General features: G+C 45.4%; 1 long non-coding RNA gene across 1 annotated transcript; it reads right to left on the bottom strand.

Annotated features, from left to right (window-relative positions):
* Positions 1–4289: 4289 nt before the first annotated feature.
* Positions 4290–8112, bottom strand: LOC118078606 (uncharacterized). Its single transcript, XR_004691744.2, has 2 exons — positions 8048–8112; positions 4290–5127 (listed from the first exon to the last, which is right to left on the bottom strand). It is a non-coding gene; the product is annotated as an uncharacterized LOC118078606 (long non-coding RNA).
* Between the last annotated feature and the right edge of the window lie 2629 nt (positions 8113–10741).

The following is a 10741-nucleotide window of genomic DNA, read 5'->3' as shown; positions in this document are numbered from 1 at the left end:
CAATTCTTCCTTGGTTTCTGGAATGAAAATGTTCTGTCTTCCTCTTATGCATTAAACTGAGCTTCAGCATAGCACCTGTTCTCTGTGGGTTTCTTTAATAATTTCCCCTCACTCCTGCACCAACACCCAACTTTGAGCCACATCCCTGAGAAACATAAGACTTTGGGGGGGGGGGTATTTTACTCTGCAAAGATAAATTGCACCATAAAATGTGGTAGGTTGGGAAGAAAAAAGAAACATTACAAATAGCTCAGTGTTGTGTGGGAATTTTGTGGGCAGGCTGCCAACTTGAATACAATATTTTTGGGGGAGGTAAGCTCTGCCCCACATACCTGATCACATAACATGTTGCATGTGTCAGTGTTTGAAAAAGATGTGGTTCTGACCATAAACGGGCTTTTATGGGTATGTCCGTAGCAAAAGGAAGAACAAAGAAACAGTGGGGTCACTTAGAGGAGAAGATGGTGAAATGCAAACAGGGGACAGAGAAAGGGCAGAACTCCTCAATACCTGTTTTGCCTCAGTCTTCTCCAAAAAAGAAAACAATGCCTGACCTGAAGAATATGGAGCAGATGATTCAGCAGGGGAAACACAGCCCCGAACAAGTAAAGAATACTTGGCTAGTTTAGATGTATTCAAGTCTCCAGGGCCAGATGAACTACATCCAAGAGTAATAAAAGAACTGGCAGAGGTGATTTCAGGACCACTGGCAGTAATCTTCGAGAATTCCTGGAGACCAAGCGAAGTCCCAGCAGACTGGAGGAGGGCAAATGTTGTCCCTATTTTCAAAAAGGGGAAAAGAGAGGACCCAAACAATTACCGCCCAGTCAGCCTGACATCAATACCAGGAAAGATTCTAGAGCAGATCATTAAGCAAACAGTCTGTGAGCACCTAGAAAGGAACGCTGTGATGACTAAAAGTCAGCATGGGTTTCTGAAAAATTAGGTCATGTCAGACTAATCTGATGTCATTTTTTGACAGAATTACAAGCCTGGTAGATGAAGGGAATGCTGTGGACATAGCCTTTCTCGATTTCTGCACGGTCTTTGACAAGGTGCCCCATGATATCCTTGTAAAGAAGCTGGTAAAATGTGGGCTAGACAATGCTACCATTCAGTGGATTTGTAACTGGCTGACTGACCGAACCCAAAGCGTGCTCATCAATGGCTCCTCTACATCGTGGAGAGAAGTGACTAGTGGGGTGCCACAGGGTTCTGTCTTGGGCCCAGTCTTATTCAACATCTTTATCAATGACTTGGATGATTGGCTTGAGGGCATCCTGAGCAAGTTTGCAGATGACACCAAATTGGGAGGGATGGCTAATACACCAGAGGACAAGATCACACTTCAAAATGACCTTAACAGATTAGACAACTGGGCCAAAGCAAACAAGATGAATTTTAACAAGGAGAAATGTAGAGTACGACACTTGGGCAAAAAGGAAAAAAAAGAAAGGCACAAATATAGGATGGGTGACACCTGGCTTGAGAGCAGTACATGTGAAAAGGATCTAGGAGTCTTGGTAGACCACAAACTTGACATGAGTCAACAGTGTGATGCAGCAGCTAAAAAAGCCAATTCTGGGCTGCATCAATAGGAGTATAGCATATAGATCAAGGGAAGTAATAGTACCACTGTATTCTGCTCTGGTCAGACCTCACCTGGAGTACTGTGTCCAGTTCTGGGCACCACAGTTCAAGAAGGATACTGACGAGCTGGAATGTGTCCAGAGGAGGGCAACCAAAATGGTCAAAGGCCTGGAAACAATGCCTTATGAGGAACAGCTTAGGGAGCTGGGTATGTTTAGCCTGGAGAAGAGAAGGTTAAGGAGTGATATGATAGCCATGTCCAAATATATTAAAGGATGTCATATAGAAGAGGGTGAAAGGTTATTTTCTTCAGCTCCAGAGAAGCGGACACGGAGCAATGGATTCAAGCTACAAGAAAGAAGATTCCACCTAAACATTAGGAAGAACTTCCTGACAGTAAGAGCTGTTTGACAGTGGAATTTGCTGCCAAGGAGTGTGGTGGAGTCTCCTTCTTTGGAGGTCTTTAAGTAGAGGCTTGACAGCCATCTGTCAGGAATGCTTTGATGGTGTTTCCTGCTTGGCAGGGGGTTGGACTGGATGGCCCTTGTGGTCTCTACCAACTCTATGATTCTATGACCTCCTTTTTACTTTTTTGCCTAGTCCTCGGGCCCTAGTTGGCACAAAAGAGTCTTTGAGAAAGAGTATTCTTGCAGAGTATAGCTGCTTTTATACTTGAAAAGTCTTCTTCTCCAACCACGACTGACAGCTTTTACACACACCAGACTCAGCCAATTTTATACCGTCCAACCAACCCACAAGCGCACACAATCAAAGACCACTCTATATATACAGGCATAGGGTGACACCTGGCCTCGGTCCAGTATACCTGAAGGAGCATCTCCACCTCCATCATTCTGCCCGGACACTGAGGTCCAGCACCAAGGGCCTTCTGGTGGTTCCCTCATTGCGAGAAGGTAAGTTACAGGGAACCAGGCAGATGGCCTTCTCGGTGGTGGCGCCTGCCCTGTGGAACGCCCTCCCAACAGATGTCAAAAAGGAAAACAACTACCAGAGTTTTAGAAGACATCTGAAGGCAGCCCTGTTCAGGGAGGCTTTTAATGTTTAATAGATTATTGTGTTTTATTCTTCTGTTGGAAGCCGCCCAGAGTGGCTGGGGAGACCCGGCCAGATGGGTGGGGTATAAATAATAAATTATTATTATTATTATTATTATTATTATTATTATTATTATTATGACACGTTGCATGAGTCAGTTCCTTTTCTATTAAAGAAACTGTGGCTAATTTTAAGCCATGACAGCACACACACTAATTGAATTGCAATGTCCATCAGCTTTGGGGTGGCAGCCCCCTCAAAAAAAAAATAAGGGTGAGATGACAAAGGCGAAGAAAAAGCCATTCCACTTCTGGGTGTGATGGCATTGCGGTCAGAGCATGTGGCCTCCACATACAGTGGGGTCTGGCAAAGCCCTGCGTCATGGCCCTCGGCCGGCCAATCTGGTCAGCCAGGGGGCATGGCTTATCCCCTTTAAACAGCCGCACAGCCAAGGGGATCCCCCTCTTGTTTCGGCTTCCGCGGAGGCCTCGGGGTCTTGACACGCAAGCAACAACCAAGAGCTAATTGAGTTTGGAGGAAAAGAAATACCTGAGAGTTGAGTGGGAAGTTTATAGGGGGAGATGGCCCTACCCCCGTAAGGGCTAGCTTTCTAAATGTCTCAACCCCTTCTCCTTCTCAGGAGATCCCATGAGCTGCCACCCTGCCAAATTTAACCTGTCACACAAATGACAACAGAGAACAAGCCTGAGGTTAAGAGTCTTGTGCTCTACCAACACAAACACACATGATTGAGGGGTGTCATTATCATGTCCTGCCTGTGATCTCCATGTAGGCATCTGGTAGGTCGGGTGTTAGAAACAGGGCAGAAAAGAGCAGTCAGAATGATCAAGGAGGTGCTTATAAAATTATGGAGGGCAGAAAGTGGATACTAACTCATGCACAACCTGATAGTCTTATGTTCTTGTTTGAGGCTTGTCAATTAGGAGAAATGTGGAACTACCCCCCTAACCATAGTCTGACCAGTCTGACCTTCTTGCTGGCAGACACTCCAGGTTTGGGGAGCTGTCTGTCACCTTCCTCCTCCTTAACCTCAGTGTTGCCCTTGTGTAACTCAGCAGAAAGGGGGGTGGGGAGAAAACTAGCTTTAGCTGGCTCTCCCTGTCATTGGCTCTGATGCAACCTACAGTTTCGGCTTCAATGGAAAAATAGGGGCTCAAATCCCCATGCTGCTATGTGAAATAAGATGCTGAACTAGATTGCCCTTGGGCCTGATGTAAAACTTTCCATAGAGCATATATTTCTCTCTCTCTTTCTCCTTGTGATGGGGAATATTTTTTAATGAAAAATTAGAATTCAAAAAACTGTGGCCCTCTAAACATTGTTGGACTACAGCGCCAATAATTCCCCAGCCAATTCCCCAGCATGGCCAATGCACAGGGAAGATGGGGTTTGTAGTCCAAAAATATCTTTGTTGGCCAATGGCTCCCCCTCATACAGCAGGAGTAGTCAATGAAGTGCCTTCCATATGCTCTGGAGCTCCAAGTCCCATCATCCCTAACCATAGGACATCTTGGGTGAAACTAATTTGATGTGGAGACCAGCAACTTTTAGAAGATGCCACATTGGTTACCTTGCAACAGAGGATGAAGGGAAAGGAGGGGGAAGAAAACTCAACAGAAACATTCTATGATATGCTGAACATTTTAATGAGAAAATGAAGGAAGGAGTCAGTGGAAATGGTTCAGGGCAGATGGAGATAAATGCAACATGGAACACTGAAAAAACAATGATCAGACATCTTGACTACTGAGCTAGACATCACAAAGACAAAGCTGATAAATCATTGTAGGCTAAGCCAACAGGGTTGACCACCAGTCTTCACTTTGTCCATGTTGACTTTGTATCTTTCATAGTTGAAGTAGCTGTGGTAGAGGGTCCTGGTTCACCAGTAAAGGGTGGAATAGAAGGTGATGGGTGTGGCTGAGAAACAGGAGCCTGCTCTTAAGATAAGCATGCCAAGATAGAGCAACTCAAAGGAATAAAGTAAAAGCAGCATCTGGCTTGTTAAGAGAAGTGTTGAGGCTCACAAATCCCACAGGTTCCACAGTGAGGATTCTGGAGCACTCAGCATTTCTGAATACCACGTTCATTCATTTAGCCTAGGATCAGAATCTTGAGTCTTCTTTCTTGGATGTTCCGTCAATGTTGTGTCTCAGATTTACATGGCCAGCCTTTTCCTTGGTAGGAAGCTCGACCAAAAGGGACACAAATCCTTATGACACGGTACCCGGGAGGACACGGCAGACCAGGATAGCAGGGGATGCACCCTGTGATGGGGCGATACCCCCGAGGACATGGCCAAATCCGGCTAGGAAACTGTGGACGTTGTGGGTAGTAGCAGCCCGGATACTGATAAGAGAAGGAGTCAAGGCTGGAGAGAGCATCCATTTCTGGATCATAGAAGTCTTCCAGCAGCATACTGTCATTCAGGAAAGACATGTTGGAGCAGGTAGGGTAGATCTGAAATGACATTTGGATGTAGCGATTATGATCCACAAATACAGGATTAAAACAGAGATGTGGAACCTCAGACCCAGGTGCCAACTACAGGCCCCTCTAACTAGCCCCCAAAACTCTCCCCAAGTCACACATCCTTCTTGACAGCCGCATCCCCTTTTCTCCATAGTTCAAAAGTCTCACTGACGCTGCTTCAAAACCCATTTACTTTTTGCCTCCCTGGCTGTTAGCAAGGACACTGTTGCAGAAATCTTCAGGCCCCTCTAACTAGCCCCCAAAACTCTCCCCAAGTCACACATCCTTCTTGACAGCCACACTGCTTCTCCTCCACAGTTCACAGCTGACACTGACCCTGCTTCAAGTCCCATGTATTTTTTGCCTGCCTGGAAGGTGCTCTTGAAATCTGTCAATTCCTCTCGCTTGTCTGAAAGGAAGAGACAGAGGAGTGTGCACTTGCATGTAGAAATTTGCCCACTGCAGAAAAGATATCATTTACATTTACAGTGGAACCTCGGTTTATGAACACCTCGGTTTATGAATTTTCGGTTTATGAACACCGTGGACCCAGCTGGAACGGATTAATTCATTTTCCATTACTTTCAATGGGAAAGTTCGCTTCAGTTTATGAACGCTTCAGTTTATGAACAGACTTCCGGAACCAATTACACCCATGCTTCAGTTTATGAACGCTTCAGTTTAAGTACTCCGCGGACCCGTCTGGAACGGATTAATCCACTTTCCATTACTTTCAATGGGAAAGTTCGCTTCAGTTTATGAACGCTTCAGTTTAAGTACTCTGTGGACCGTCTGGAACGGATTAATCCACTTTCCATTACTTTCAATGGAAAAGTTCGCTTCAGTTTATGAACGCTTCAGTTTATGAACAGACTTCCGGAACCAATTGTGTTCATAAACCGAGGTACCACTGTATAACTCCTCTCTCTTTTGTCTCTGGTGTCTCCCATCGTTGGCTATATCAGAGAGGGGGGTGGAAAGAGAAAAATTTGGCCCATGTTCCTGATCTTAATTGTACATCTGACCAAAGGCTCATCCAGTCTAGCATCCTTTTCTCACAGTGGCCAGCAAGAGGACCCAATGGGAAGCCCATAAAGAGGACCTTGTTGAAACAGCACTCACTACATTGCTCTTTCCCAGTGCTGGTGTTCAGAGGCTCCTCTGCTTCTGACACTGGAGGTCTATCATATTTACCCCGGCAGGTAGCAAGGACACAGTTGCCTAAATCTGCAACTGATCTCCCTTGTGGTGGGATTCCATGGCAAGAATGAATGCCTCTGCATCCAGGTTGAATCCTGACAAGGTTGAGGTTGAATCCTGACAAGACAGAAGTACTGTTTGTGGGGGACAGGAGGCAGGCAGGTGTGGAGGACTCCCTGGTCCTGAATGGGGTAACTGTGCCCCTGAAGGACCAGGTGCGCAGCCTGGGAGTCATTTTAGACTCACAGCTGTCCATGGAGGCACAGGTTATTTCTGTATCCAGGGCAGCTGTTTATCAGCTCCATCTGGTACGCAGGCTGAGACCCTACCTGCCCGCGCACTGTCTCGCCAGAGTGGTGCATGCTCTAGTTATCTCTCACTTGGACAACTGCAATGCGCTCTATGTGGGGTTACCCTTGAAGATGAATTGGAAACTACAACTAATCCAGAATGCGGCAGCTAGACTGGTGACTGGGAGCAGCCGCCAAGACCACATAACACCGGTCTTGAAAGACCTGCACTGGCTCCCAGTATGTTTCCGAGCACAATTCAAAGTGTTGGTGCTGACCTTTAAAGCCCTAAACGGCCTCGGTCCAGGATACCTGAAGGAGCATCTCCACCTCCATCACTCTGCCCAGACACTGAGGTCCTCGCCGAGGGCCTTCTGGCGGTTCCCTCACTGCGAGAAGCCAAGTTACAGGGAACCAGGCAGAGGGCCTTCTCGGTAGTGGCACCTGCCCTGTGGAACTCCCTCCCACCAGATGACAAAGAGAAAAACAACTACCAGACTTTTAGAGGACATCTGAATGCAGCCCTGTTTAGGGAAGCTTTTAATCTTTAAGAAATTAGTGTGTTCTAATATTTCTGTTGGAAGCCGCCCAAAGTGGCTGGGGAAACCCAGTCAGATGGGTGGGGTATAAATAAATTATTATTATTATTATTATTATTATTATTATTATTATTATTATTATTATTTATTATCCATCTTTTCAAAGCTTGTTGCTTTCCTTTTACTGCATCTCTTCCATTGCATAACGAGAATGTGCCCACTTGAGGAAGGGGCCATAGCTCAGTGGCTGAGCTTCTGTTTGGATGCAGAAACTCCTAGTTTCATTACTCAGGATCTCCAGGTAGGGCAGGAAGAGTTATTGAATTCCCATAACTCAAGTGGCCGATCATATTATTATTTTCCATGCAGAAGGTTCCACGTTCAACCATCAGCATCTGATGATAGAACTGGGAAGGGCCTGGTTTGAAATCCTGGAGAAAACTTGTCAGTGAGTGTAGACAGTACTGACCAGCGATCTGACTCTGTAGGGGAGAGCTCCCTCTGTTCCATGTGAGCCTTCCCCCCCAAAAAATTACCCAAACCTTTTTCTGTAGGGAATATTTTGGGGGACGTTGTGCCTCCAAACAATTTCAGCTATGCCAAATTCAGAGACTCTTTTCTCATGAAGACTAGAACACCCATGAAATGGTGACCATTCATGAGAGGCATCTGAACACCAAACCACAGTTCAGCTGAAACACTCGTTTTGAATATTCCTCCAGAATTTTGTGCAGGGGAAAAGTTGGACATTTATCTCAACATTTCTCTCTCGGTAAAATTCAGTGGTGAGAGAAAAAAATACCAAGTTAGTCTGATATTCAACAACCTACAGAGAAGTATTTCTATCAGCAAGAAACCTATGAACAGGGAAGAATTTACCTGGCTTCCTGCTGGATCCGAAGAGATACTTTCAGAGTATCAGATGCTTCTGGAGCGATCTGTATGGGAGACAGCCCTTTTTATACGGTTTGTTGGCATGCATAGAGGAAATAACTCTTGCTCAATTCCAGGAAATAAAAAATAATCGTTAGATCTTTAATTGTCAGCTGTTTCACTGAAGCTCCCTAATTATTTTGACTTGTCCGTTTAACGTTGTGTTTTTCACCTACCCTTACCTTTGCAAAGGACGCAGGTAAACAGTGTGGGCTGGTGGTGTGGGAAGGGTGTCTGAGATTACTCATTAAAGTTGGAATTCCATATCAGCTGAACGCAATGAAGGTTAGTAGACACATGTGGATTGTGCTGAAAGTTTGTTTTAGAACACATTGAAGAAGATTTTCAGCTGCATATCCCCCCTCCCTGTTCTACAAGAATATTATCAGGGGGTGGGGAAGCTGTGGCCCTCTAGATCAGTGTTTCTCAACCAGTGTGCCTCCAGATGTTTTGGGACTACAACTCCCATTATCCCTAGCTAGCAAGACCAGTGGTCAGGAATGATGGGAGTTGTAGTCCCAAAACATCTGGAGGCACACTGGTTGAGAAACACTGCTCTAGATCAGGCATCCCCAAACTGCAGCCCTCCAGATGTTTTGGCCTACAACTCCCATCATCCCTAGCTAACAGGACCAGTGGACAGGGATGATGGGAATTGTAGTCCAAAACATCTGGAGGGCCGAAGTATGTATGTATGTATGTATGTATGTATGTATGTATGTATGTATGTATGTATGCCAAATTGCTGAATCATTTAATCAAAACCTCCTGTAAGAAATAAAAGAGTAGATTAAAAACACTGCTGAAAGCTATAAAACTATAGAGAAATGAAATGCATTATCCTTAACATGCAAATGCAATAAGTAAACTGCAAAAGAAAAAAGAAAAAATATAGATAACTAACTCAACTTGGTAGGCTTGGTGAAATTAAAATTTATTCTTTTTGTAAAGCACTTTGAGGCTTTTTTTTAAAAAAAACAAATGTTACGAAATGAATAAATAAAATGTTTTCAGTCTTCCTGGTAGGAATAGGCAAGGAGTTTCACAGCACTGCGCTGCCACAACTGAAAGACCGAATCCTTGCAGTTGCAGAAGGAAGATTATGTAGCACAGGTCTTCTTTATTTATTTTAACAACACTCAACTGGGCCTGGGTGGTTTCTGCTCTCAGGAGTATGCTTGCATTCACACATGCGGTTGCACCCCTGCTTGCGCTGTTGGCCAACACCCTCCTGTTCTCTCTACCTCCTATTGTCAGGGCTGGTTCAGCTGCAGGTCAGAAAGGAGACTCAGATCAATAATGTTGATTCTTTATTCGAGGAAAAAGAATGCAAAGAAAGAAACCTCTGGCAAGACTGACCCCTGGTAAAACAGTTGCCAGAACTGTTGACCTGAGCCTCCCAGTTCCCCCTAAGTCTTCCTCTCTCCAGCTGTTTACCCTGCAGTCTTAAACTCCTCCTCCTCCTCCTTCTTTGGCGATCACTCTGTAGCCAAGTAAGATTGTCTTCCATAAACACGATTTTAACAATGGGTCCGTAAGTGACTGTGGAGGCCAATTCTGGATCCACACGTTCTTCCACAGTGGGGACATTGGTTTCCAGGCGGGAGTTGAGCACGGTGTGGTTTTGCCAAGTGTGCCTTCCTCTTAGCACGTTTCTCCCTTGCATCCTGCGATTCAGTTTCTTCAAAGCCCATGTCACCTTCGGTAAAGGCTGTTCTCCAACTGGAGGGCTAGCAGGCCAGTGTTTCCCAGTTGTTAGTGTTTATACTACATTTTTAAAGATTTGCCTTGGGGCAGTCTTTAAACCTCTTTTGTTGACCACCAGCATTACGCTTTCCATTTTTAAGTTCAGAATAGAGTAGTTGCTTTGGAAGACGATCATCAGGCATCCGCACAACATGACCAGTCCAACCAAGTTGATGTTGAAGAATCATTGCTTCAACACTGGTCTTAAACTCCATCAGGGAGGGGGTTGCCCTGCGACCTCTGGGTTCCTTGTTCTGCAAAATGCAAAGCCCTCTGTGCCCTTGGAGACATGAGCGGAGGGGAGTTGAATACAATAGGAATGGTAGGCTTCTGAGAATCGGTAGCAGCCTCAGCTCCCACCTCCTCCTCAGCTGCCTGTCCTACATTGGCAGAGCTTTGTGCCTGTTCTTCATCTCTCTCACTCAAGCCTGTTGCTTTTTCAGCATCCATGGATTCTGCCCCCCCCCCAATCCTCTGACTTGTCTTCATTATCCCACCACCACTCCCCTGGCTCTGGGCCATTCCTCATCATCCTTCCCTGACACCTAAAGCTCCCCCTTCCCACTCCATGCAACTACACATCTTCCAATGCAGGCTGCATGATGACAGCCTTACATTTCTATGTATATCAGAAGATAAGCTATTTGCACTATGACACCATACTGTTGCTTGACTTTTTAGGCATTGACTGCTGAGCTTAACCTGCCCTGGTCCGGAAGAAGAAGCTTGAAATATTGGCAGGGCGCCATGGCATCGTAGAGCATCGGGGACAGTAATTTGTTTCTTTTAATGGAACATTTGTGGTAGGAAAAGTTTTGAAGTGTTTTCTGGAAGCTTCAGACCTTTCACAGATTGCTACTCATGCCTGAAAACTTTGAGTGTGCAGATCAACTG

The sequence above is a fragment of the Zootoca vivipara genome, chromosome 17 (assembly GCF_963506605.1).
Source record: "Zootoca vivipara chromosome 17, rZooViv1.1, whole genome shotgun sequence".
Taxonomy (NCBI): Eukaryota; Metazoa; Chordata; class Lepidosauria; order Squamata; family Lacertidae; genus Zootoca; species Zootoca vivipara.
This window is presented reverse-complemented; position numbering and strand designations above follow the sequence as displayed.